Here is a 27,781-nt window from a genome sequence, read left to right on the forward strand (position 1 = left end):
AACTGAATAAACAGTTGGTAAACACAAGTCTTATTGAACATAAACATCTTTTTGAACATAATTTATTTTCATCACCAATTATCATAGTAGAACAGTTTTCTCAAGCAGTTTGTGATGCATTTTGGAAACAGGAGATGAGCCCCTGGTCTAATGCGCTACCTGTCTTGAGAACGAACCCGTTCGTTTTAGTCATTAATTCTATTTATCTAGAATGTAGATTAATCTAGATAAATTTTGTTTACTCTAGATTAATCCAGATTCATTCCAAGATTACAGTGAGATTAATCTAGATTAAGAGAATTAATCTATGCCCACCTCTAGTATATACATATACAATGTAGAACACACATATATATATATATACATCCCTGAGAAAAGTCGTCACTTGTTTACAAATTGACCTAAATTGCCGCTGAAAGAAATGTCTTATTTTGTTCCCAACAGCTTTTTAAATAATGTTTCAGTGCAAAATTAAACTGTCCAAAAGTTATCTAATATTCAAAGCTTGGTAAAGCCCATTGAGTCAAGTTTTGCAAAGACATAAGTATTGTCACCTTATCACTGTACAGTCAAGCTCAGAATTATTAATACCTCTGGCAAATTCTGATTTAAAGTTATTTTTACTCAACTAGCAAGTTTTTATGTGTTTTTTAGAAGAGAAATGTTACAGGCGTCTCCCAAAAAATTCTAAGACGATGTACAAGAGGCATCATTGCTGCATCATATCAGCCTTTATTTACAATTAATCACAGTCTCTGGGAAAATCCAAAGTTCTTTATCATTCCAAATAGTCCAAACGGTTCTAAAGCATCCTAGTTACCCGGAATAATTGGGAACAGTGGTTTTATTCAACTCAACCGGTAAAAACAGCAGCTCTCTGCAGTTGGTTTGTGGGACAGTCATGGCTAAGTCACGAAAGGCCTACAAGGCCATATCTAAATGTTTTCAACCTCCAGAGGCTACAGTGCAAAGTATTATTAAAAAATACAAGACGTTCCGCACTATGGAAAATCTCAGAGGATGCGGTCGGAAGCCAAAAGTGACACCTGTGCTGGCCAGGAGGATATTGAGAGAGGTGAAAAAGAATCCAAGGATCACCAGCAAGGCCATTCTGGTTAATCTGGCTGTGCTGGTGGCAATGTCTCAAGGTAGACAGTCCAAGACAGACACTGCACACTACTGGCTTTCACAGATGAAGACCAAGGAGGACCAAGGAACACAAAAGCCTGCTTGCAAATGCTGGGCCCCTAAGAAAGTGGCCCCGTAATCAGGAGGTTGCCGGTTCGAATCCCGAGCCGCCAAGGTGCCACTGAGGTCCCCTTGACGAAGGTACCGTCCCCACACAATGCTCCCCGGGCGTCGTTCATGGCTGCTCACTAAGGGTTAAATACAGAGGACATGTTTCATTGTGTCCATCGTGCCGTGCTATGACAAATGTGACAAGCATGGTTAGGGTACATGGCATCATGGATTCCATGAAATATCTGGACATAAAATCAAGTCCTGGACACCTCTGCCAGTAATAGAAAACTGGGTCGTCACTGGATCTCCCAGCAGGATAATGACCAGCATGACCAGCACAAAACCACTTGCTGGTCCAGTCTGGTCTATACAGGTATTGCCAGTGTTGGTCATATTTTTTACAGTCAGATATCATTCTTCAGATTATAAATAACACATACATTCCATTAATCATTTATAGGATGCAGTTTACTGTCTGAAGACCTTGAATACAGAGGTGTTTTTGAAGAGAACTGAAATTTGCGGAAAGAATATCGCGCTAAAATGCAAGCAGCAGAGGCTCCTGGCAGAGAAGGAGCAGGTACACATGGAAAGATCTAAGCTCCACAAGATATAATGTAAGGAGGTTTTACCTCAGTGTCTTAAAATATAACTGAATAACCTTCCAATTTCAAAGTGAACAACATTTATATAACAAAGCCAATACATAATCTGTATTCGCTGACAACACCATCAAACAGTGAAAAATAATGACTGATCGCCATTGTGCAAAACAACCACTAACATGTAGGCAAAGGTTCAGTGTTTGCAATATCATGGAAGAAGAATATTTTCCCACTGTTTAAATATTAATTATAACTTAATCAATTGTGTAAGTAAGTGTTTAGGTTTGAATCGTTGTTTTAGGACATACATGGACATGAGTATTGAGATGCACCTATTAACTATAGAATTGAGGTGTATAAAACGTGTGTGAAACCAGCCATGCACTCTGCATTTTAAAAACATTTCAGATGCAAAATTGGTTGTTGTAAAGCGCTCAGTCATTTCAAGTGTGGTACTGTGATAAGATGGCACCTTTGTATTTTCCTGCCTGATGGATATTGCACTGTCAGCTTTAAGTGCTGTCATTGTCATTCTGGACAACACCCAATCTGGGAACACGGACTTCTAATCATTGTGATCTAGTGCAAAAACCCTCAACCCCATCAAACACCTATAAGGTGAACCAGAATCAAACGTTGGGTTTATGAACCAGGTCTTCTCGTGAATACACTAGAAAATGAACGGCCACAAATTCTCACAGAAACACTCAAAATCGTGTGTGATGGTCAGGAATCCCAATTATTAGCATGTTTGTTGTGGAGGCACGTTTGTGCTTTGGATTACTGACTTGTTGAAGGTCCAATACAAGAATTATATTTAGTATTTTTGTATCAGGATGAAGTGAAGTATGTTTGAGTCTGTTTTTTCACAGTCGCCTTTTCATGACTGCTTTGTTCACTATGATGAATGATAAGATTAGAATGATAAGTGTTCAGGATAAACCTGGAGATGGTTGGAAACCATCTCCGGTGTCTGAATTAGGGTGGTGGAGAGAAGCCAAGAGTATGAAATGCTGCCATCACAACAAAAGCTTTTTCCTTACTAGCAATTTTCCTTGTTTATTACAGAAGTAGATAATACAGTAGATGCATATCAGATGACCAAATATAACAACTATCGTTCTATATTGTTTATGGTGATATAGAGGACAGACATTTGGGATGGGATGCGCTGAGTTACACTCGGTAACCCTGTTGGTGTAAACTCTTGACAGATGCGTATCATTTAATCCTAAAACACAGTCGGTTACTGCTATAAAATATCATAACCTCCACTGTTACTTATCAACTAGTGAACGTGTTAACTAGTGACCTGCATGTTTTCATATTTCACCTTCTTTTCTGACAGTCATTTCTGACTGAGGCGGTGATGGACGGAGACGGGGAGTAAAGACAGTTCAGTGCAAGGTGTGCTGCTTTATTTCTTACTTCACCACAGCCGCCACCACCGTTACAACTACAGCTTCAGGGATCTTAAAGTGGACCATTATGGACACGTAATCTAGACCATGACACTGGACTACATCCTGGACTTTTCCAACCCTACAACTGTAGGACTTATTATTATATTGTACAAATCATCACCAGCCCTGCACTGACACCATTTGCAGGCTCACTCTACCCTGGAAGGGGGTCCCTCTCTGTATCACTCCTTCCCAAGGTTTCTTGCTTTCTTTCTTTTTGACTCGGCTCTTTTCACCTCGTCTATTCCTTTTTCCCTCTCCTTCAACTCCCTGCCCTGGATTTTTCATTCCTTGTACGCTGCACCTGGTGGTATTGCAGCGGTGGCATGTAAAAAAGTGAAGACCCACCCCTTCTTTTACACCTCACCACAATTGTGTTTCCTGTCTTTTGCCCTTTCATGTGGTTTCATATTCCAACCGTGACGGTGTTGTAGTCCCATGGCTCTTTATTCCATATTTACCCACAAATGTGTGAGTCACATTATACAGCGTGCTGAAACACCCATTGTTTTATTGGGTGACATCTGAGTAAAGCATTGCTTCATATCTGATTTTGGGAAAGTCTGCTATCTGTAAGAAAAAAACAGTTGACACCCCAACATCTCAATCTACACACAACCCTCACCAAGGTTGCTCAGCAAGGTGAGAGACTGATCTGGTAACTGAGTGTCACGACCACGGGCTGATTGGGGAAGGTAGCGCAGAGATGGGACATACTTGCAAATGTGTTTTTTTAATAATAATAAAGAAAAAAAGCACAAGGGCAAAAAGGGACAAAACAAAGGACACAAACCCGCAGGCATGTGGCATAAGGAAGGGAACATAAACACTCAGGTAACGTTTACGTGTCCACTTCAATGCAGCAGCGCTGTCTGCATGCTGCATTCCAGTTTTATGGAGTCCAGATCTACTTAGCCCAATTGGAGCCATCTGGGATGGATCAGAACTCCATAATCAAGTGCATGGACACCTGCTGTGACAGCCCCATGGCCCCAGGGCGTCACCCTCAGTTTCAGGAGAGCCTAATAAATATGGTCCAGATGATGCAGGGTATTGGTTGCCACATTGAAGACATCCAGAAACGGACACTTTCACGCACACAGAACATGCAAAGACTAACAAGTCAACAATGCGATCTTGGCGGGTCAGAGATCACTGATACTGCATAATTACCGAATGTATAATGAGTGCAATTTTTTAAAACAAATAATGACCTTTACACACATGCCTGTACAAACAATAAAAAATAAAACAAATACATCCATCCATACATAATACATAGTGCATATGTAATGTTAGTGTATAGGAAGTACATGAAATGAATCATTGTTTGATTCATGACAGATAACAATATTTGCTGGCCTGAAGATAGTAAACAGCAATAATCAGCACTTATTAGAGATCAATGTAATAATGCATTTGACAGTGGTGGACGAAGTATACAAGCCATGTACTTGAGTTAAGTGGAGAAACACAAGGTCAAATTTTACTCCAGTATAAGTCCTCCCTTTAAAATAGTTCTTAGGTACATGAACATCTTCAGTTATTTATTAAAATAATCATAAGCACAAACATTGAAGACAAATCATTTCCATTAGATGAAACACAGCTACGATTGAATAAAGGGATTGACAATAAAGGTTTAGTTACAATCCTGGCCAGAGTTACTCTAATTTACTATAGTTTGTATAAATTCTGAAGAAACAGGTGACAAGTTTGCCACAGTTACCACGTAATAGCGACAGATTTCGCATAATGTAGTGTAGTAAAAAGTAAGATATTTGCTTTTGAAATGTAGTGGAATTGAAGTAAAAAGTCCCTCCTGAGGAAAATACTTTTACTTTGTTATTGTTTATAGATATGTAATGGTGAAGCTCAGATAAAATTCAAATTCCATGTGTGTGTGTGTGTGTGTTTACCTTCACTGTGCTGTTCAGATCACCACAGCCATTGGCCCTCAGGACCACGAAACAGACACAAACAGCAGGTAAATGTAGGCCAGGGATTAGTACTCTTAGTACACATTAAGTTACACTGGCCAGAAAATTAGTATGTTTTTTTTCTTTGAGGGCAAATGTACATGGTCGACCATCTTCTGATGCCCGTCTCTTTGCAGCAAAAACCCCCACGGACCTGAAAAAAAAAAAATCACTTCCAATAATTACTTCAGGGACGTGAGTACTGGAGCTCATAACATGCCACTAGCTGTACACACACGTCACACACATATTTACACCTACGGACCATTTGGAGTCACAAATCCAGCTAGTGTGCATGCTTTTAGATGGTGAGAAGAAACCAGAGAACCTGGAGGAAACACGCGCCAACACAGCGACAGAATGCAGACTCCACACTCACAAAGTCGAGACCCAGATCTGAAGCTTGAACCTTGTGGTAAAAAACTTTTAGAATCACAACTCTATTTTACAATTAACAGCCTCATGGTGATGACAGCTTTATTCATTCCAGTCTTCCGCTTCTTGTTTATAGCAGTTATGTGAAGGTGGAAAGTATCCGTCTGGGAACCGACTGTGTGGCCTGTGTGACGGCGCCACTGACAGCTGCTATGATTGGACGGACAGTAGAGCGTAATCTCTTAAAGGAAAATTCTTATAGATAGTGGAACTGATCAAAGAAATTAAATTAACATACCAATGTAGGTACAGATTAAACTGTGTTTAGGTGCAAATGTGGACCAGAGTCTGGCAATAGAATGCATGTTGCCAAAATAAAACCCATTCTGCATTTGCCATAGCATGCCAAGGTTTTTGAAAAGTGACCATTATGAGATGGATTTGGTACTGTCACGTCCACGAGCTGACGGGGGAAAGAAGCACAGAGGCGGGACATACTGGGAAATGTTAATTGGGAATTTCACAATAAATGGAAACCAAAAGGGGAACAACCTAAACAAACAGCAGGCGTGTGGCGATTGCCAGAACTGAACAAATATGCACATACGTAAATCAATCCACAAAGAATGTCGCAGCCGCTGATGGGCGACTGCATAGCGCCTTTTAACCGCGTGTCTCCAGGTGCCCCCAATCCTGACAGAGCCCCCCGGGGCGGACGGCGACAACCACAGGACTCCTGCCCTGCTGTGTCCTCCTACTGGAAGACACGGACCCTCTGGCTGGCTCCCAGATGTTGTCCTGCATGGCGGCCTCGGTCCCTCCAACCTACACACAAAAACCAGGGTCGACACTTCCGGGTATGTGCGGGCCCTGTCTCCGCACGTCCCCTTTGAAGCTTCCTGCGTCCTTCCCTGCCCCGTGCAAGGAGGCGGTCCCGGACCCCCAACAACCGTTTACTGCACCCTCGGTTGGTGCCTCTCAATAACACACAATGTTATGTAGATTTTTGTTCTAAAGAGCTTTCCTCTCAGAGATGAGAGATGATGAGACTTCTGGACCCCTGTCCTGTTTCCACCAGCCTCCGTCCCACTTATCCCACTGCCTGAGGGAATCTCAGCGTTACTTGATGAGGAGGAAGAAGGGAAGGAAGCTACAGAGAAGATGGGAAGTCTGCGCTTTCAGGGTTCCTACGATCATTAAAAGCATGGAAAAAGTCATGGAATTTGAAAAGGGAATTTTCCAGACCTTAAAATGTTTTGGAATATGAAATAAATATATAAAGTCATTGAAATCTGATTGGCCCATGAATGTATAATGAAGTAAATGCAACTGCATGAGAAACCTTTTTTCTATGTTTACAACTACAACATTTAAAACTAGGGCGGGTCGGTAGTATCTTTGTTGGCTTTACGTAGTTGAATCGGGTTTGTAGTCAATATCTTTTTTTTCTTGGCCTGTAAGTGTGTTACGTCCCGTGATTATGTGGTCTGTATGTTCTGTCTTGTTGGTGTTTTTCCGTTTTGTAGGAGGAGCCTGTCATTTACGGAACTCCTCCCAGACCTGACGCTGATTCGCGCTCCCATCGGAGTGATGCCGTTAAAGACGGCGTGCTGCAACCCAGAAGGGGGGAAGGAGAGAGGTAGACGAGAGGGAAAATACGCAGGACAGATGCCCTGTTCACATTTAGTCTACCCGGTGCTTCGTGGCCTGACTGTGTGTCAAGGCGTGACTTGTATTGTTTTGTTTTATTAAAAATCACTTCGTTCCAACGGTTGTGACGTTTCCCTCCTTCTTTCTAATTGTTCACGTTCCTGACCTAGACCAGGACGTAACAAAGTGACACAGTTGACACATGAAAGTGTGTATGTGTATCTGCGCTGTCATCATTCACGTCATCATTTTTTCTTATTTAACTTGCTACAATCACCACAGACATGACTGGGGACAGAGAAAACGGACAGAGAAAAAGAAAAGTTGGACAGAAAGTTGACATACAGAGGAGGGAGAGAATGGAGGAGAAAATAAATGGGGTGGGGGGTTTGGAGAAGGACGGGGAACAAACACAGACCATCTGATTCTGTACCTTCTTAAACAGACTGGAAGTTGTCCTCCAACTTGTCCTCTGTCCTCTCAGAAAATCTCATCAGCGGCAAAACCTCAAATCCTTTGGAGTCAGAAAAGACATTATACTGACCTTGTACTTCTCCTTCATAAAAAGTCATGTCATTCTCCATCATCTGCTGGTTCCATTCCACCAGCATGCAGCACAGAACGCGGCTACAGAGCACCGTCAGCGTTGCTCCAAGATTATTGGACTGCCTGTGAGATCCTCATCACACATCTGTGACCAGCAGACATGCAGGCTGCCACTCAAGATCATTAGAGACCCGACACACCCGCTGATCTCTGCCATCCGTAACCTCGCTGTTTAATTAGACATATTTATCCAGTATGAAATCTCAGCATTAAAATAATGATTTTCATGAACCGCAGATGCTGGAAAAGTGAGTGAACGGCGTTAAAAAGGCCAAAACGTGAGCTCTTCTTTTAGCTGCCGCCGGTGCCGAACCTCCTGTGCGCCCAGAGACATGACCGTCAAACACCAGCAGGTGGCGCCCGAGGCACCATTTTCACTCCATGACGACGTACAAAATCTATAAAAAGCCCAGTATAACCACTAGAGTTAAATAGAACTTTCGAGCGCTGATGTTCGTTCTGGCTGTGTTGTGCAGGGGTCAGCGCGTTCGCCTCTGGATCGAGTACAACCACTTTTAATGATAATGTCCCAAAATGACAAGTAGAAAAATAATGTGCAAAAAAATTCACAAGAAAAGGATCCATCGACGTTCCTCCTGTCTCGTTTCCCCTGTCTCGTTCCTGAAAGCACACAAAGACAACCAGGACCCGTCACGCATGCATATGAAGCTATAGACATTAGCCTACACAGCAATGTACCAGTAAACTGCTAAGCTAAGCTTACCTTAAGCCTCGTGGGGGATTGAACCCGCGACCTTCCGCTTCCTGAACACCCGCACTACCACGTGCGCTACCACCTGCGCCACTCGCGGGGCCTTTTAACATAGTTCAAATATTAGTTATATATTTCAAATAATAACTATGAGCAGTTTCTATGGAACCCAATGCAGTGGCGCTTGTATTATTTTTTTTTCAATTCAGTACAACAACTGTTTTTTTTGGGCCTTCACAGCATTCTGGGAAATGTAGTCAAAAGCCAAAAAAAAAAACAAGCGCTACTGAAATATATAACTAATATTTGAACTATGTTAAAAGGCCCCGCGAGTGGCGCAGGTGGTAGTGCGGGTGTTCAGGAAGCGGAAGGTCGCGGGTTCAATCCCCCACGAGGCGCACTTTAGGTAAGCTTAGCTTAGCAGTTTACTGGTACATTGCTGTGTAGGCTAATGTCTATAGCTTCATATGCATGTGTGAAGTTAACACAGTGTACTGAGGCCGGGTCCTGGTTGTCTTTGTGTGCTTTCAGGAACGAGACAGGAGGAACGTCGATGGATCCTTTTCTTGTGAAAGTCCATTTTTTTGCACTTTATTTTTCTACTTGTCATTTTGGGAATCTTTTATCTCCAAAATCCATCAATTGCTTTATTTCCAAATGTGGGATTAGGAAACATCAAATTAGCAAAAAAATCTAATCTGATCTGCAGATAATAACTTCTACACTCATATGCAAATATGTAATGATTTAATGACAGCATTATTTTAAAAGAAATATGTAGTGACATTATCCACTTTATTAGGTACACCTTGCCAGTACCAGGTTGGACCATTTTGCAGTCTGTAGTTTTATAATTTATCAGCATTTTATTTAGAACATTTTTATTTTAGATTCTAGTGTCTTTGTGTGTTGTGGCAGTCATTATATAATAAATTTTCTCCAAAATAAATTTTTTTGAAGTGCCCTAATTCTCAAAGCGTAGATTCAACCAGATGTTAGAAACATTCCTTAAAAATCTGGGTTCATATTGATGTGATTGCATCATGCATGCATTGCAGGTGCAGATCCATGATTCGAATCCCCCGTCACACCACGTCAGAAAGATGTCTGATTGGATGGAGATCTGGTGACTGTGGAAGCTACTGAAGTTCAGTCAACTCACTGCCATGTTCTGGAAGCCAGTTTAATTATAATTAGCAATTTAATGACTTCACCTCACACCTAATAAAGACCATGTGCTTGACCAGGAGATTGTGTGAATCAGCATTTATCAGACGGCCTTATCCAGATCTTACAATCTTATAATCAGTACTTACAGGGACAGTCCCCCTGGAGCAATTTAGGGTTAAGTGTCAGGGACACAATGGTAGTAAAAGGAATTTTAACCTGGGTCTTCTGGTTCATAGGATCTGGTTCAAATAAGAATGGACCCAAGCATGGTGTCCTGTACTTAAAATGACAATAAAGAAAATTCTTTTTTTTTTTTTTTTACAGTTTTTTTATTTTTTAAACATTGTCATATTGATTGGTACAGCATTTAAATTTTCTTTTACATCCACCTAACAAAAATAAACAAGGTAGCAAATTATAATAATAGTACTTAAATGAACACAAGATCAATGAAAAAAAAAAAGACAATAAAATAAATAAATATCTATAAGATACTTGTCTGTATATTTTCAATGCCAATCAGTTCCACAAAGGAATCACAGTCCAGGCTCTGCAGAAAATCACAAAACAACTTCCAAATGGACCAAAACACATGGAGTCTGTTCTTCAAAAAATAAGTTATCTTTTCTAAAGCAAGACATGAAGTCATCCGTCGCTAGGACTTTCTTCATTTTTCCAACGGCAAGAAATTACTCGTTTAGCTTCCAACAAACAAATAATCAGCAGCAATCTTTCATATTTGGTGATGTTAAAATTCAAAGGACAAATATGTAATATACACAGCTTGGGATCTAAAGCAATTCTTTTACCAATGATTTTACTTATAATGTTCAATATGTTAACCCAAAAACAGTTAACTTTAGTACATTCCCACATACAATGGAATAAAGTTCCCTTCTCTTGCTTACATTTGTAACATTCATCAGGAATATTCGGAATGAAGTAGTGTAATTTAACTGGAGTGATATATTGTCTACTCAGACATTTGTACTGAAACAGTCTCAAATGGGTGTTCCTTGTCTGAGTTTGAGCTTTTAAACATGCTATTTGCCACTCTCCCTCAGTTATATTGACCTGCAGGTCGGATCGCCATGCTTGAAGTCTATCATTAAATGTTTCTTTAGATTTGGCCATAAACTGCTTATATAATAAAGATATTTGCCCTTTACCCTTCTAATGTAGAAAAAGGAGGTTCAACTAGGCTTTGACCTTGTCTAGATTGAATAAAATTGCATAATTGCAAATATTTGAAAAAGTGTTTTTTCGGAATTTCAAACCTTGTCCTAATTTCTTCAAAGGACATAAATTTTCCTTCTTTATAGAGATCAGCCACCTTACTAATACCTTGTATTGACCAGATTTTAAAACCTGGATCATCTCTACCATGACGGAAATTTTCATTGCCAAAAACTGGTGAAAAGTGTGAAAGTTGTGATAATTCACCTAGATGAGTAAGAGCCTCATACCAAACTATTATAGTATTTCTTGTGTATGGATTCTTTGTGCACTTAATCAGTTTTTTAATATCTGCTGAATATAGAAATAAATTCAAAGGTATTGAAATAGAGTGATCCTCTATGGATACCCAGGATGGAGGATGATCCTTCTCAAAATAAAACATTGCTGCTCTAATTTGAGCCGCCCAGTAGTAACATTTTAGATTAGGCATGTTTAATCCCCCTCTATCATAAGGCAAGTGAAGCAGATAAAGTCTTAGGCGAGGACGATTGTTATTCCAAATAAAGTTTGTAAGCGTTTTTTTCATTAGAACAAAAAAAGAAGAAAGTGGAAGAAGTGGAATAGATTGGAAGAGGTATAACAATTTGGGCAAAATTGACATTTTTAAAATATTAATATGGCCGATCAAAGAGATGGGAAGTTTTGTCCACCTGTTCAGCAGACCCGTTATAGAATCTGATATGGGATTATAATTAGTTGATACAATTTCATTAACAGTTGGTGTGGTTTTAATCCCAAGATAAATAAAAAACCTTCTTGAGACATTATAAAGGTTGTCTGAACTGGAGGCCTTTCAGCTTTATTGAGGAACAGCAACACAGATTTAAAGTTATTAATTTTATACCCTGAGAATTCTCCAATTTTTCAATCAAGTTTAACAATGCTGGGGTAGACTGTTTTAGATCTGTTCCCATATAGAGTCTGAAGGGGGTAGATATTGTTCCGTTCGTTAGTACCTCAGCTGAAGGGTTTGCAAATAGAACCCATTTCAAAAACTTGTCCCCAAACCCCATTCTTTCCATAGTATTAAACAGGTACCGCCACTCAATCCTATCAAATGCTTTCTCAGCATCTAATGACAGAAGTGCATTATCACAAGTATTCGATTTTTCATATAATATATTTAATACTTGATCCAAATGAACAAGCTTAGGCAAATGTATTTCTAACCTTTTTGGTATCTTGCAGAGAATCTTTAAATCATTATTTAGGAGAGAGATTGGTCTATATGAACCACAGTCATTTGGTGGCTTCCCTGGTTTTAGCAGCAGAGTTATTATCGCAGTGTTCAAAGAAGGAGGCAAAGCCCCATTTTGCAAGGATTCCTGGTACATATCTAAAAGGGGACCAATTAATTTATGATGGAACATTTTATATAGCTCTATCGGTATACCATCAGGCCCTGGGGTCTTCCCTGGGGGCCTCACACAGCTCTTCAGACTTTAGGTCCTCTTCAAGAGATATCATGAATTCCAAATCTGTGGTTTTAAAGTCCAAGGTATCTAGGAAAGCTTTTTCTCTCACTATATTCTTAAATCCCACAATGTTCCATAATGTACTTGCTATAGGATTAATAAATCCAAAGGTCTGACAATGTACTCTAATTTTACCTGCTGTATGATAATTTTTTTTTTTTAATCCAATAATGTACCATAATTTTACACCTTCATATTAGGTTGACATACTCGGATTATTTACAGTGTTGTGAAATGAGGTGCAGCAAAATCCTAAAAAAATATATGTGGCACCAGTGCAACCTCTCAAGTGCTGTCCTTGGGAGCGCTACACAAAGGAAACAGGCGGAGGACTTGAAACATGGATCCAGCGACAAAAAACATACGATAGAGCGGGTACGGAAAGTATTCAGACCCCCTTCAGTTTTTCCATGGCAGATCTGGCGTTGTTAAGCCTTATCCGACTGTCAGCAAGGCGGTCAAAAACAACACGTTTCATTTAAAATGATTAAAGTGTTAGGTCTTGTTCTTGTGTGGGTCTGACCTATAACATTCCTCCTAGTCAAAGAATATCCCTGCATAAAGATGGAGACAGACAGAGAATGAGATTTTGGGCAGATTCAGATCATTTACGTGTTGCGTTTACATTATTTTCAATTAAAATGGAAACGGATAGTTTAATGGATAGTGCAATATACATTTTCGTGAACTCTTTTGGTGAACTGGACCTTCGTTGTGGCAACTTTGTGTTTGTGTTTTGAGTTCTGGCAATCGCCACACACCTGCAGACTGGTTTAAGTTGATCCCCTTTATTTCCCGCCATCGCGCCCTGTTTCTTTGTGTTTAGAAATAAATCCTTGTTTTCGTTATGTCCCGTCTCTGCGCTTCCTTCCCCCGTCAGCTCGCCGTCGTGACACCAACATGGTTCTTTTAAACATCATTTATTAAATATTTCAGGTATGTAGAGCTATTGGCAGCTGCATGTTTTGTGCGATGCATCGATAATCGAGGCACTGATAATCAAATCGAATCATGAGACCAGTGAAGGTTCACACCTCTAGTTAAAAGTTATGTTCTGTTTACTTCCTGCTTGGGTCTGACCTGTATCACGCCAGTCGGTCACTGTCACCAGATCACTGTCACCCGCCTACTAAGCGGTAGATCACTGACTCCACCCTTACTTCATGTTTCTGGGCAAGTGTTGGTTTCAGTTCTGTTAGTAAATCTTTCTGTTCCTTGCACTTGGGTCCTGGCCTTGGCCCCTTCCTTCCTCGTGGCGTTACAGTATTCTAGCCAGAGACAGTCCCTACATGAAAATGGACAATGACGTTTTAGAGCCAGCTCAGATGATGCATCTTTTACATGAAAATTTAATTTGTCTGCAGGTGTTTCATTGAAAGAAAATAAAAAAGTCATTCATCACAATTTTTAAAACAATTTTCCTCATAATCCACCCTCTACACCCCCCTGCTGAACAAAGCGAAACACGCTGCTTTGGCCATTTGGTGCACATTAAAATCCAAAAAGAGGCAGCATTACAGCTCTACTTTACAGCTCTAATATCTTGCATATTAATAGGATTCAACAGCTGTGACGCATAGATTAAAGTAAAGATAAGACAATTGAGTCAATATTTAATTCTAATTATATGTTTTACTTATATATTCACTATTATAAGTATGTGACTAAAAAAGAAATGAAATAAACGGTATATTACTCACGTTTGAACGCATGGGTCAGAGTTTGCATTTTTATAGATCGTAACTTATGCGTAGGAAGAGGCGTACGCATCTTTTAAGTCCCCTTTCACAATAGCTTATATGTTTGTCTTTTAGCCAATCAACAGCCCTGATTTAAGAACTGTCGGCGGTCGTGCTGGGCTGACTTCCAGCGGGTGGCGGTGAGGAGGGGCGACCGCGCTGTTCTCCAGGCATTTCGGCAGCCACGGATGTTCTGACGGGTCGAAGGGACCCCACCTGCGGGCACCTGGTGGGCAAAGATGGGAGGTTGAAAGCCGTAACAGATTTCAAATGGGCTATGTCCGGTGGCGGAGGAAACCTGCAGGTTATGGGCCAGCTCCGCCCAAAGGAGGAAACCGGGCCAGGTGCGTTGATGGTCTGACGCAAAGCACCCCAGGTACCATCCCATATGTTGGTTAGTTCTCTGCACCTGGCCGTTGGTCTGAGGGTAGTAGCCAGAGGAGAGACTGCAGGTGAAACCAATAAGGCAGCAGAAGACCTTCCACACAAATGAGACAAACTGGGGTCCCCTATCGGAGACAATGTCCTGGGAGAACCCATGGAGGCGGACGACGTGTTGAAGCATGAGGTCAGCAGTTGTGGCAGAGGACGGTATGCCGGGCAGGGCGACCAAGAGGACTGCCTTGGAGAAGCGATCCACTATGGTCAAGATGGTGGTCATTCCGTTGGCCTCAGGGAGACCAGTGATGAAGTAGCTGGGTCCAGGGACAATGAGGAATGGGAAGAGGACGCAGGGGACCAACAGCAGGAGTGTTTGAAGTCTTGGCCCGGGCACAGTCGTCATAGGCATCCACGTAGGCCTGTACATTCTGCGTTAAAACAAAGGCCACCAGCGAATGAAGAAGAGGGTCCTTTGACGTCCTGGATGGCCCGAGAGTACAGAGGAGTGGCCCCAATGCAGCACATCGGACCGGCAGATTTTGGTTACATACAGGCACCCTGGTGGGATGTTGGCCTGGTCAGAGTCGGACGTCTGGGCAGCCCGGACCTTGGTCTCAAGGGACCAGCGGAGAGGACCCAGGATGCGATTAGGGGGAGAATGGGCTCGGGGTCAGAGGATAGGGAATCTGGAGCATGCTGTTGGGACAGTGCAACGGCTTTTTAGTTCCTGGAACCGGGACGGTAAGATGGATTAAAGTTGAATTGTTTCAAGAAAAGGGCCCACCCCACACATTGCCTGACGGGGATTGAGTTGTTTGGATGCTTTGATAGTGATGAGGTTTTGATGATTGGTCCAGACCAGAAAGGGGGTGTCACAGCTTTGCAGCCAGTGTCGCCACTCCTCGAGTGGCCATTTGACTGCTAGCAGCTCACGGTCCCCCACCCTGTAACGGCAGTGCGTCGGAGTGACCATCCGTGAGAAGAAGCAACACGGGTGCAATTCCCGGTCCGGACCGCGTTGAGAGAGGACAGCGCCAGCACCCACCTCTGATGCGTCCACTTCCACAACAAACGGAAGAGAAGGATCTGGATGTTGAAGGACAGGAGCGGTGGTGAAACGAAGGCACAGGGACTTGAAGGCATGGATGGCATCTGTGGTTAGGTGAAAAGGGCGTGTAGAAGGTTTGGTGAGAGCAGTAAGTGGTGCTGTGGCTGTACTGTAGCCACGGATGAAGCGACGATAGAAATTAGCAAACCCAAAAAAACGTTGTAGCCGTTTCAGCGTCGTGGGTAGGGGCTACGCTGCCACTGCTTCCAGCTTCTTGGGCTCCATGGCCACACCCTGGGGCGAGATGGTAAAACCCAGGAACGTTTTGAAGCGCTGGTGGAAGGCACATTTTTCCAACTTACAGTACAGTCGGTGAGCGAGCAATCTCTTCAGGACTGCTCTCATATGTTGGATATGGGATTGGGTGGGTGAGTAGATGAGGACATCATCCAGGTAAGTATACACCCACCGTCCCAGCATGTCCTGGAGAGCGTCGTTAATGAACTGCTGAAAGACGGCGGGTGCATTGCACAGTCCAAAGGGGATAACTAATGATCTAAGTGACCAGTGGGGGTGATGAATGCTGTCTTCCACTCGTCACCCTCTCGGATGCGGATGAGGATTTAGGCCGAGCGTAAATCCAGCGTTGTGAAAAACATTGAGGGCGGTGTTAGTAAGGGGCAATGGTGTCCGGTTCTTTATGGTGATTTTGTTGAGGCCACAATAGTCCACGCAGGGTCTCAGACCACCATCCTTCTTGGAAACAAAGAAGAACGCTGCCGCGGCCAGTGAGGTCGATGGTGCCATACTGAAACGCCTTGACCACAAACTCCATGGCCAATTGCTCTACTTTAGAGAGAGAGTAGAGATGGCCTCTATGTGGATTGGTTCCCGGTAGCAGGTCAATGGCCATGTCACCTGGCCGATGGCCAGGGACAGTCCCCCCCCAGGAGCATCTTAGGGTTAAGTGTCTTGCTCAGGGACACAATTGTAGTAAGTGGGATTTGAATCTGGGTCTGCTGGTTCATAGGCGAGTGTGTTACCCACTAGGCTACTACCACCTGGTGAGGGCTGCCTGTCCAAGCTGCATGGGTTCCCCCCCCGATTGTCTGGAGGAGTGACGGATGTTGGTGAGAACCAAGGTCGGGGAGTCCAGTGCACGATTGGAGTGGGAGAAGCAGTTTTCGGGAGCGCCAGAAGGTGGTGATCGATCCGAAGCGCCAGTTGGATCAGTGCTTCATAGGTTGCTGGCATCTCCCGGCTGACCATCTCGTCGCGAATTCGCAGAGCCAGTCCTTCATCCTGTGGGAAGAAGCTGTTTATGGTTTGCAGGAGGGGAGAAGTGAAAAAAGATTGTGATCAGTGTGGGATTGATTCGTAATGAATTTTTTTATATTATGAAATCAGCAATAGGCTTTGTCTAGGCTTTTAAATGTGAATTTATTTTCATTTGATTTTTATTCAATTTGTGCTGCATAAAAGTATGTATAAGAAATGGAGTTAAATAAATAATAAATAAATAAATGCATTAAGAACAATATATAAAATAATAGGAGCCGGAATGTCAAACTTGCTGACTTATCTCAAATCCCCACATCAGCTAGGAGCCACTCAGGTATCGATGAACAAGGTACCATCAAGGTACCATCCCCTTTTTTTTGACCTGGCATAATATTTTCACATTCAATTGTAAAACAAAATGATGGCCTTCAGCTTGTTACTAACACATAGAAAACTGTGGCTGTTTTCAAATCCATGTAAGATTCAAGATATTTATTGTCGGTACAACAGTATACACAGTACACAATGTATTGAAATGCTGTTTCAGACCCCTGATAGTACGAATATATAAAATATATATATGTGTGTATTGAAAAAAACAAAAACTTACACTTAAATACCTATACAGATTATAAAAATATTGTAAAAACTTTCTGTACACTAAACAAGGACAACATCATGTTAGATGCTTGTAAGGGGATGTGCATTTGTGCAGTGGACAGTACAGGCCAACATTTTGGACACACCTTCTCATTCAATGTGTTTTCTTTATTTTCATGACCATTTACATTGGTAGATTCTCACTGAAGGCATCAAAACTATGAATGAACACACATGGAGTGTTTCTGACCTGGCCTTTATATTTTTGGATATAAAGTGTGATAATTAATGTTCAAACAGGTAAAACCCTGAAGGTAGGACGATCTGATGTGTGTTTCTGAGCTGTCAGAAAATACTACTTGTGGTTTTTAAGACAATAAAGTGTCTAAAAATGCTTTGTTCATTTGATGATGGACCATAGGTTCTCAATGGGTTTCAGATCAGGTGAACAAGGAGGCCATGTCATTAGTTTTTCTTCTTTTATACCCTTTCTTGCCAGCCACGCTGTGGAGTACTTGGACGTGTGTGATGGAGCATTGTCCTGCATGAAAATCATGTTTTTCTTGAAGGATGCAGACTTCTTCATGTACCACTGCTTGAAGAAGGTGTCTTCCAGAAACTGGCAGTAGGACTGGGAGTTGAGCTTGACTCCATCCTCAACCCAAAAAGGCCCCACAAGCTCATCTTTGATGGTACCAGCCCAAACCAGTACTCTACCTCCACCTTGCTGGCGTCTGAGTCAGACTGGAGCTCTCTGCCCTTTACCAGTCGAGCCATGGGCCCATCCATCTGGCCCATCAAGACTCACTCTCATTTCATCAGTCCATTTCTTGGCCCAGTCTTGACGTTTCAGCTTGTGTGTCTTGTTCAGTGGTGGTCGTCTTTCAGCCTTTCTTACCATGGCCATGTCTCTGAGTATTGCACACCTTGTGCTTTTGGGCACTCCAGTGATGTTGCAGCTCTGAAACTGGTGGCAAATGGCATCTTGGCAGCTGCACGCTTGACTTTTCTCAGTTCATGGCCAGTTATATTGCGCCTTGGTTTTTCCACACGCTTCTTGCGACCCTGTTGACTATTTTGAATGAAACGCTTGATTGTTCGATGATCACGCTTCAGAAGCTTTGCAATTTTAAGAGTGCTGCATCCCTCTGCAAGATATCTCACTATTTTGTACTTTTCTGAGCCTGTCAAGTCCTTCTTTTGACCCATTTTGCCAAAGGAAAGGAAGTTGCCTAATAATTATGCACACCTGATATAGGGTGTTGATGTCATTAGACCACACCCCTTCTCATTACAGAGATGCACATCACCTAATATGCTTAATTGGTAGTAGGCTTTCGAGCCTATACAGCTTGGAGTAAGACAACATGCATGAAGAGGATGATGTGGACAAAATACTCATTTGCCTAATAATTCTGCACTCCCTGTAATAATATAAAAGGAAAAACACTGATGGTAGGACAATCTCTTTGGTGTTTCGAAGCCTTCAGAACATACTACCTATGGTTTATGGGTAATAAAGTGTCATCATTAATATCCAAACAGGTAAAACGCTGATGGTTGGACAATCTGATGGGTGTTTTTGAGCTGTCAGAACATACTACCATTGTATCCTTGTATCATTTATCGCTGACATGCCACAACTACAATGTGTTCTGGCTGGATTAAAGGGATAGAACAAAAATGTCTGAGGCATCATTGTTGCATCATATCAGCCTTTATTTACAATTAATCACAGTCTCTGGGAAAATCCAAAGTTCTTAATCATTCCAAATAGTCCAAACGGTTCTAAAGCATCCTAGTTACCCGGAATAATTGGGAACAGCGGTTTTAATCAACTCAACAGGTAAAAACAGCAGCTCTCTGCAGTTGGTTTGTGGGACAGTCATGGCTAAGTCAGGAAAGGGCTACAAGGCCATATCTAAATGTTTTCAACCTCCAGAGGCTACAGTGCAATTGTTTTCGAAAAACCAAAAGTGACACCTTTTGGCCATTATTTTTTGAAAAGCCAAAACTTATTTTTTGAAAAGCCAAAAGTGACACCTGTGCTGGCCAGGAGGATATTGAGAGAGGTGAAAAAGATCACCTCCAAGGATCACCACCAAGGCCATTCTGGTTAATCTGGCTCTGCTGGTGGCAATGTCTCAAGGTAGACAGCCCAAGACAGACACTGCACACTACTGGGTTTCACAGATGAAGACCAAGTAGGACCAAGGCACACAAAAGCCCATTTGCAAATGCTGGGCCCCTAAGAAAGTGGCCCCGTAATCAGGAGGTTGCCAGTTTGAATCCCTGAGGTCCCCTTGACGAAGGTACCGTCCCCACACAATGCTCCCCGGGCGCCGTTCATGGCTGCTCACTAAGGGTTAAATACAGAGGACATGTTTCATTGTGTCCATCGTGCCGTGCTATGACAAATGTGACAAGCATGGTTAGGGTACATGGCATCATGGATTCCATGAAATATCTGGACATAAAATAAAGTCCTGGACACCTCTGCCAGTAATAGAAAACTGGGTCGTCACTGGATCTCCCAGCAGGATAATGACCAGCATGACCAGCACAAAACCACTTGCTGGTCCAGTCTGGTCTATACAGGTATTGCCAGTGTTGGTCATATTTTTTACAGTCAGATATCATTCTTCAGATTATAAATAACACATACATTCCATTAATCATTTATAGGATGCAGTTTACTGTCTGAAGACCTTGAATACAGAGGTGTTTTTGAAGAGAACTGAAATTTGCGGAAAGAATATCGCGCTAAAATGCAAGCAGCAGAGGCTCCTGGCAGAGAAGGAGCAGGTACACATGGAAAGATCTAAGCTCCACAAGATATAATGTAAGGAGGTTTTACCTCAGTGTCTTAAAATATAACTGAATAACCTTCCAATTTCAAAGTGAACAACATTTATATAACAAAGCCAATACATAATCTGTATTCGCTGACAACACCATAATAATGACTCCAAAAATAATGACTGATAACCATTGTGCAAAACAACCACTAACATGTAGGCAAAGGTTCAGTGTTTGCAATATCATGGAAGAAGAATATTTTCCCACTGTTTAAATATTAATTATAACTTAATCAATTGTGTAAGTAAGTGTTTAGGTTTGAATTGTTGTTTTAGGACATACATGGACATGAGTATTGAGACGCACCTATTAACTATCGAATTGAGGTGTATAAAACGTGTGTGAAACCAGCCATGCACTCTGCATTTCAAAAACATTTCTGATGCAAAATTGGTTGTTGTAAAGCGCTCAGTCATTTCAAGTGTGGTACTGTGATAAGATGGCACCTTTGTATTTTCCTGCCTGATGGATATTGCACTGTCAGTTTAAGTGCTGTCATTGTCATTCTGGACAACACCCAATCTGGGAACACGGACTTCTAATCATTGTGATCTAGTGCAAAAACCCTCAACCCCATCAAACACCTATAAGGTGAACCAGAATCAAACGTTGGGTTTATGAACCAGGTCTTCTCGTGAATACACTAGAAAATGAACGGCCACAAATTCCCACAGAAACACACAAAATCGTGTGTGATTGTCATGAATCCCAATTATTAGCATGTTTGTTGCGGAGGCACGTTTGTGCTTTGGATTACTGACTTGTTGAACCAGTCATCCCTACGCTATGGAGACTAAGGTCCAATACAAGAATTATATTTAGTATTTTTGTATCAGGATGAAGTGAAGTATGTTTGAGTCTGTTTTTTCACAGTCGCCTCTTCATGACTGCTTTGTTCACTATGATGAATGATAAGAAAGTGTTCAGGATAAACCTGGAGATGGTTGGAAACCGGTGTCTGAATTAGGCTGGTGGAGAGAAGCCAACAGTATGAAATGGTGCCATCACAACCAAAGCTGCTTTTTTCCTTTCTAGCAATTTTCCTTGTTTATTACAGAGGTAGATAATACAGTAGATGCAAATCAGATGACAAAATATAACAACTACAGTTCTATATTGTTTATGGTGATATAGAGGACAGACATTTGGGATGGGATGCGCTGAGTTACACTCTGTAACCCTGTTGGTGTAAACTCTTGACAGATGCGTATCATTTAATCCTAAAACACAGTCGGTTACTGCTATAAAATATCATAACCTCCACTGTTACTTATCAACTAGTGAACGTGTTAACTAGTGACCTGCATGTTTTCATATTTCACCTTCTTTTCTTACAGTTGGGGATGGATGTGTGCCAGTGCTGGATGATGGACTCCACTTTACATGCATTTTACTTAAATAACAGTACAAATCACTTTACATGTCTAGTAATAATGCTACTAGTACAAGCAATTTCATATCAAATATTATTGTTCTAATCACAGAACCCAGCATCCAAGGAACATTTGTGCATAACAAGCTAATCAAAGTTTTTGTTCCCTCCAGATCTAACAAGACCCTGCCAGTAGTGACATACCGCACTGATCTGGGACCTGTCAGATCAGTGCGGTAAGATCAGGGTCAAATGTGGGGGGCGTGAACTGTAGGGCTTGTCAAATCCCATTGAGACATACTGTATGTGATTTTGGGCTATATAAGAAATAAATGTTGTTGTTTATTTGTGCAACAATAAACGTTCTTTGAATAACGTGAATAACTGTATTTGTGATCTTTTGGTTAACAGACGAGGTTCATCAGGATGTGAGTTTTTATATTAGAGTGTATGTGTGTCTCCTTAACTCCTGTGCAGAAGACTACAGGCCTGTTTGGTCAATTCCTCAACCTCGTTTAGCAAGCGTGTTTTCTCCTTTTTCACCAGCATCTCTGTGTCTTTAACCAATGTCTGAAGACACACACACACACACACACACACACATCATACACAAAGGTCACTGTGGTAAATGGCCATGGAGGAGCTAGAATTTATCAGGGATTTTGAGGGTGGGGAATATAAGAATGGGGTAGTGGTGGCCTAGCGGTTAAGGAAGCGGCCCCGTAATCAGAAGGTTGCCGGTTCGAATCCCGACCCGCCAAGGTACCACTGAGGTGCCACTGAGCAAAGCACCGTCCCCACACACTGCTCCCCGGGCGCCGGTCATGGCTGCCCACTGCTCACTCAGGGTGATGGGATAAATGCAGAGGACAAATTTCACTGTGTGTGCCGTGTGTATCACATGTGACAATCACTTCACTTTATAAAGGCCCAGTGGGCAATACCATTCCTTCATACCCAAGAACCGCTGCATAATTTAACTGCGGATTTGAGTGACAGGTGGGAATGCGGAAGTGTGTGACTCTCACAGCTGATAATCAGCACTGACCCGGTATTCAGTGCTCAGTCATTAATGCGACTTGCCACGCATCGACTTGGCTCTTTTCACCTCGTCTATTCCTTTTTCCTTCTCCTTCAACTCCCTGCCCTGGATTTTTCATCCCTTGTACGCTGCACCTGGTGGTATTGCAGCGGCGCCATGTAAAAAAGTGTTACATGTTACGTGTCCACTTCAGTGCAGCAGCGCTGTCTGCATGCTGCATTCCAGTTTTAAGGAGTCCTGAACCATTAAGCCCAATTGGAGCCATCTGGGATGGATCAGAACTCCATAATCAAGTGCATGGACACCTGCTGTGACAGCCCCATGGCCCCAGGGCGTCACCCTCAGTTTCAGGAGAGCCTAATAAATATGGTCCAGATGATGCAGGGTATTGGTTGCCACATTGAAGACATCCAGAAATTGACACTTTCGCACACACAGAACATGCAAAGACTAACAAGTCAACAATGCGATCTTGGCGGGTCAGAGATCACTGATACTGCATAATTACCGAATGTATAATGAGTGCAATTTTTTAAAACAAATAATGACCTTTACACACATGCCTGTACAAACAATAAAAAATAAAACAAATACATCCATCCATACATAATACATAGTGCATATGTAATGTTAGGAAGTACATGAAATGAATCATTGTTTGATTCATGACAGATAACAATATTTGCTGGCCTGAAGATAGTAAACAGCAATAATCAGCACTTATTAGAGATCAATGTAATAAGGCATTTGACAGTGGTGGACGAAGTATACAAGCCATGTACTTGAGTTAAGTGGAGCTACACAAGGTCAAATTTTATTCCAGTATAAGTCCTCCCTATAAAATAGTTCTTAGGTACAGTGAACTAAATTACCTAAATGTACATGAACATCTTCAGTTATTTATTAAAATAATCATAAGCACAAACATTGAAGACAAATCATTTCCATTAGATGAAACACAGCTACGATTGAATAAAGGGATTGACAATAAAGGTTTAGTTACAATCCTGGCCAGAGTTACTCTAATTTACTATAGTTTGTATAAATTCTGAAGAAACAGGTGACAAGTTTGCAACAGTTACCACGTAATAGCGACAGATCCAGCTAGTGTGCATGCCTTTAGATGGTGAGAAGAAACCAGAAAACCTGGAGGAAATACGCGCCAACACAGCGACAGAATGCAGACTCCACACTCACAATATAAAGTATATAAAGTAATATAATATAAAGTGAAGTGATTGTCACATGTGATACACAGCAGCACAGCACACAGTGAAATTTGTCCTCTGCATTTAACCCATCACCCTGAGTGAGCAGTGGGCAGCCATGACCGGCGCCCGGGGAGCAGTGTGTGGGGACGGTGCTTTGCTCAGTGGCACCTCAGTGGCACCTTGGCGGATCGGGATTCGAACCGGCAACCTTCTGATTACTGGGCCGCTTCCTTAACCGCTAGGCCACCACTGCCCCACAAAGTTGAGACACAGATCTGAAGCTTGAACCTTGTGGTAAAAAACTTTTAGAATCACAACTCTATTTTACAATTAACAGCCTCATGGTGATGACAGCTTTATTCATTCCAGTCTTCCGCTTCTTTAATAAACTCTATGTTTATAGCAGTTATGTGAAAGTATCCGTCTGGGAACCGACTGTGTGGCCTGTGTGACGGCGCCACAGCTGCTATGATTGGACGGACAGTAGAGCTCAATCTCTTAAAGGAAAATTCTTATAGATAGTGGAACTGATCAAAAAAATTAAGTTAACATACCAATGTAGGTACAGATTAAACTGTGTTTAGGTGCAAATGTGGACCAGAGTCTGGCAAAAGAATGCATGTTGCCAAAATAAAACCCATTCTGCATTTGCCATAGCATGCCAAGGTTTTTGAAAAGTGACCATTATGAGATGGATTTGGTACTGTCACGTCCACGAGCTGACGGGGGAAAGAAGCACAGAGGCGGGACATACTGGGAAATGTTAATTGGGAATTTCACAATAAATGGAAACCAAAAGGGGAACAACATAAACAAACAGCAGGCATGTGGCGATTGCCAGAACTGAAAAAATATGCACATACGTAAATCAATCCACCTAGAATGTCGCAGCCGCTGATGGGCGACTGCATAGCGCCTTTTAACCGCGTGTCTCCAGGTGCCCCCAATCCTGACAGAGCCCCTCCTCCACGGGCTACGTCCTCGGAGCCCCAGCAGGACCATCAGTGGAGGAGGCGGGGCGGACGGTGACAACCACAGGACTCCTGCCCTGCTGTGTCCTCCTACTGGAGGACACGGACCCTCTGGCTGGCTCCCAGATGTTGTCCCGCATGGCGGCCCCGGTCCCTCCAACCTACACACAAAAACCAGGGTCGACACTTCCGGGTTTGTGCGGGCCCTGTCTCCACACGTCCCCTTTGAAGCTTCCTGCGTCCTTCCCTGCCCCGTGCAAGGAGGCGGTCCCGGACCCCCAACAACCGTTTACTGCACCCTCAGTTGGTGCCTTCCTCTCGATAACACACAATGTTATGTAGGTTTTTTGTTCTAAAGAGCTTTCATCTCAGAGATGAGAGATGATGAGACTTCTGGACCCCTGTCCTGTTTCCACCAGCCTCCGTCCCACTTATCCCACTGCCTGAGGGAATCTCAGCATTACTTGATGAGGAGGAAGAAGGGAAGGAAGCTACAGAGAAGATGGGAAGTCTGCGCTTTCAGGGTTCCTATGATCGTTAAAAGCATGGAAAAAGTCATGGAATTTGAAAAGGGAATTTTCCAGGCCTTAAAATGTTTTGGAATATGAAATAAATATATAAAGTCATTGAAATCTGATTGGCCCATGAATGTATAATGAAGTAAATAGTTCCCATAAAACTGCATGATAAACCTTTTTTCTATGTTTACAACTACAACGTTTAAAACTAGGGCGGGTCGGTAGTATCTTTGTTGGCTTTACGTAGTTGAATCGGGTTTGTAGTCAATGTCTTCTTTTTCTTGGCCTGTAAGAGACACAGTTGACACATGAAAGTGTGTATGTGTATCTGCGCTGTCATCATTCACGTCATCATTTTTTCTTATTTAACTTGCTACAATCACCACAGACATGACTGGGGACAGAGAAAACGGACAGAGAAAAAGAAAAGTTGGACAGAAAGTTGACATACAGAGGAGGGAGAGAATGGAGGAGAAAATAAATGGGGTGGGGGGTTTGGAGAAGTATGGGGAACAAACACAGACCATCTGCTTCTGTACCTGCTTAAAAAGACTGGAAGTTGTCCTCCGTCCTCTCAGAAAATCTCATCAGCGGCAAAACCTCAAATCCTTTGGAGTCAGAAAAGACATTTTACTGACCTTGTACTTCTCCTTCATAAAACGTCATGTCATTCTCCATCATCTGCTGGTTCCATTCCACCAGCATGCAGCACAGAACGCGGCTACAGAGCACCGTCAGCGTTGCTCCAAGATTATTGGACTGCCTGTGAGATCCTCATCACACATCTGTGACCAGCAGACATGCAGGCTGCCACTCAAGATCATTAGAGACCCGACACACCCGCTGATCTCTGCCTTTGAGCGTCTCCCCGCCGATGCCCCGGCTGCAGGACACAGAGGAGGAAAGTCCCCTTTGTTATTCCTAATTCCTCTCAGTCTAGAAAGCGTACTAATTTAATGAGAGAATGAATATTTGCTGTCTTCTGTTGAACGAGCAACATCCGTAACCTCGCTGTTTAATTAGACATATTTATCCAGTATGGAATCTCAGCATTAAAATAATGATTTTCATGAACCGCAGATGCTGGAAAAGTGAGTGAACGGCGTTAAAAAGGCCAAAACGTGAGCTCTTCTTTTAGCTGCCGCCGGTGCCGAACCTCCTGTGCGCCCAGAGACATGACCGTCAAACACCAGCAGGTGGCGCCCGAGGCACCATTTTCACTCCATGACGACGTACAAAATCTATAAAAAGCCCAGTATAACCACTAGAGTTAAATAGAACTTTCGAGCGCTGATGTTCGTTCTGGCTGTGTTGTGCAGGGGTCAGCGCGTTCGCCTCTGGATCGAGTACAACCACTTTTAATGATAATGTCCCAAAATGACAAGTAGAAAAATAATGTGCAAAAAAATGGACTTTCACAAGAAAAGGATCCATCGACGTTCCTCCTGTCTCGTTTCCCCTGTCTCGTTCCTGAAAGCACACAAAGACAACCAGGACCCGTCACGCATGCATATGAAGCTATAGGCATTAGCCTACACAGCAATGTACCAGTAAACTGCTAAGCTAAGCTTACCTTAAGTGCGCCTCATGGGGGATTGAACCCGCGACCTTCCGCTTCCTGAACACCCGCACTACCACGTGCGCTACCACCTGCGCCACTCGCGGGGCCTTTTAACATAGTTCAAATATTAGTTATATATTTCAAATAATAACTATGAGCAGTTTCTATGGAACCCAATGCAGTAGTGCTTGTTTTTTTTTTTGGCTTTTGACTACATTTCCCAGAATGCTGTGAAGGCCAAAAAAACAGTTGTTGTACTGAATTGAAAAAAAAATAATACAAGCGCCACTGCATTGGGTTCCATAGAAACTGCCCATAGTTATTATTTGAAATATATAACTAATATTTGAACTATGTTAAAAGATCCCGCGAGTGGCGCAGGTGGTAGCGCGGGTGTTCAGGAAGCGGAAGGTCGCGGGTTCAATCCCCCACGAGGCGCACTTAAGGTAAGCTTAGCTTAGCAGTTTACTGGTACATTGCTGTGTAGGCTAATGTCTATAGCTTCATATGCATGCGTGACGGGTCCTGGTTGTCTTTGTGTGCTTTCAGGAACGAGACAGGGGAAACGAGACAGGAGGAACGTCGATGGATCCTTTTCTTGTGAAAGTCCATTTTTTTGCACTTTATTTTTCTACTTGTCATTTTGGGAATCTTTTAACTCCAAAATCCATCAATTGCTTTA

At 42.4% G+C, this 27,781-nt stretch overlaps 1 protein-coding gene and 1 long non-coding RNA gene across 3 annotated transcripts in view; both read right to left on the minus strand.

Moving 5' to 3' along the window:
* Positions 1 to 27,781, minus strand: part of LOC114802238 (zinc finger protein OZF-like) — a 51,512-nt gene that overhangs the window by 12,876 nt on the left and 10,855 nt on the right. The window lies entirely within an intron of this gene.
* On the minus strand, positions 19,886 to 27,288 carry LOC114801742 (uncharacterized). 2 transcript variants are annotated; one of them, XR_003751615.1, is made up of 4 exons: positions 27,112 to 27,288; positions 26,078 to 27,008; positions 24,913 to 25,824; positions 19,886 to 19,924 (listed from the first exon to the last, which is right to left on the minus strand). It is a non-coding gene; the product is annotated as an uncharacterized LOC114801742 (long non-coding RNA). The 2 variants fall into 2 exon arrangements; XR_003751614.1 differs by lacking the exon at positions 19,886 to 19,924 and having other exon boundaries at positions 24,329 to 25,824.

Source organism: Denticeps clupeoides, chromosome 13 (genome assembly GCF_900700375.1).
Source record: "Denticeps clupeoides chromosome 13, fDenClu1.1, whole genome shotgun sequence".
In the NCBI taxonomy this organism is placed as follows: Eukaryota; Metazoa; Chordata; class Actinopteri; order Clupeiformes; family Denticipitidae; genus Denticeps; species Denticeps clupeoides.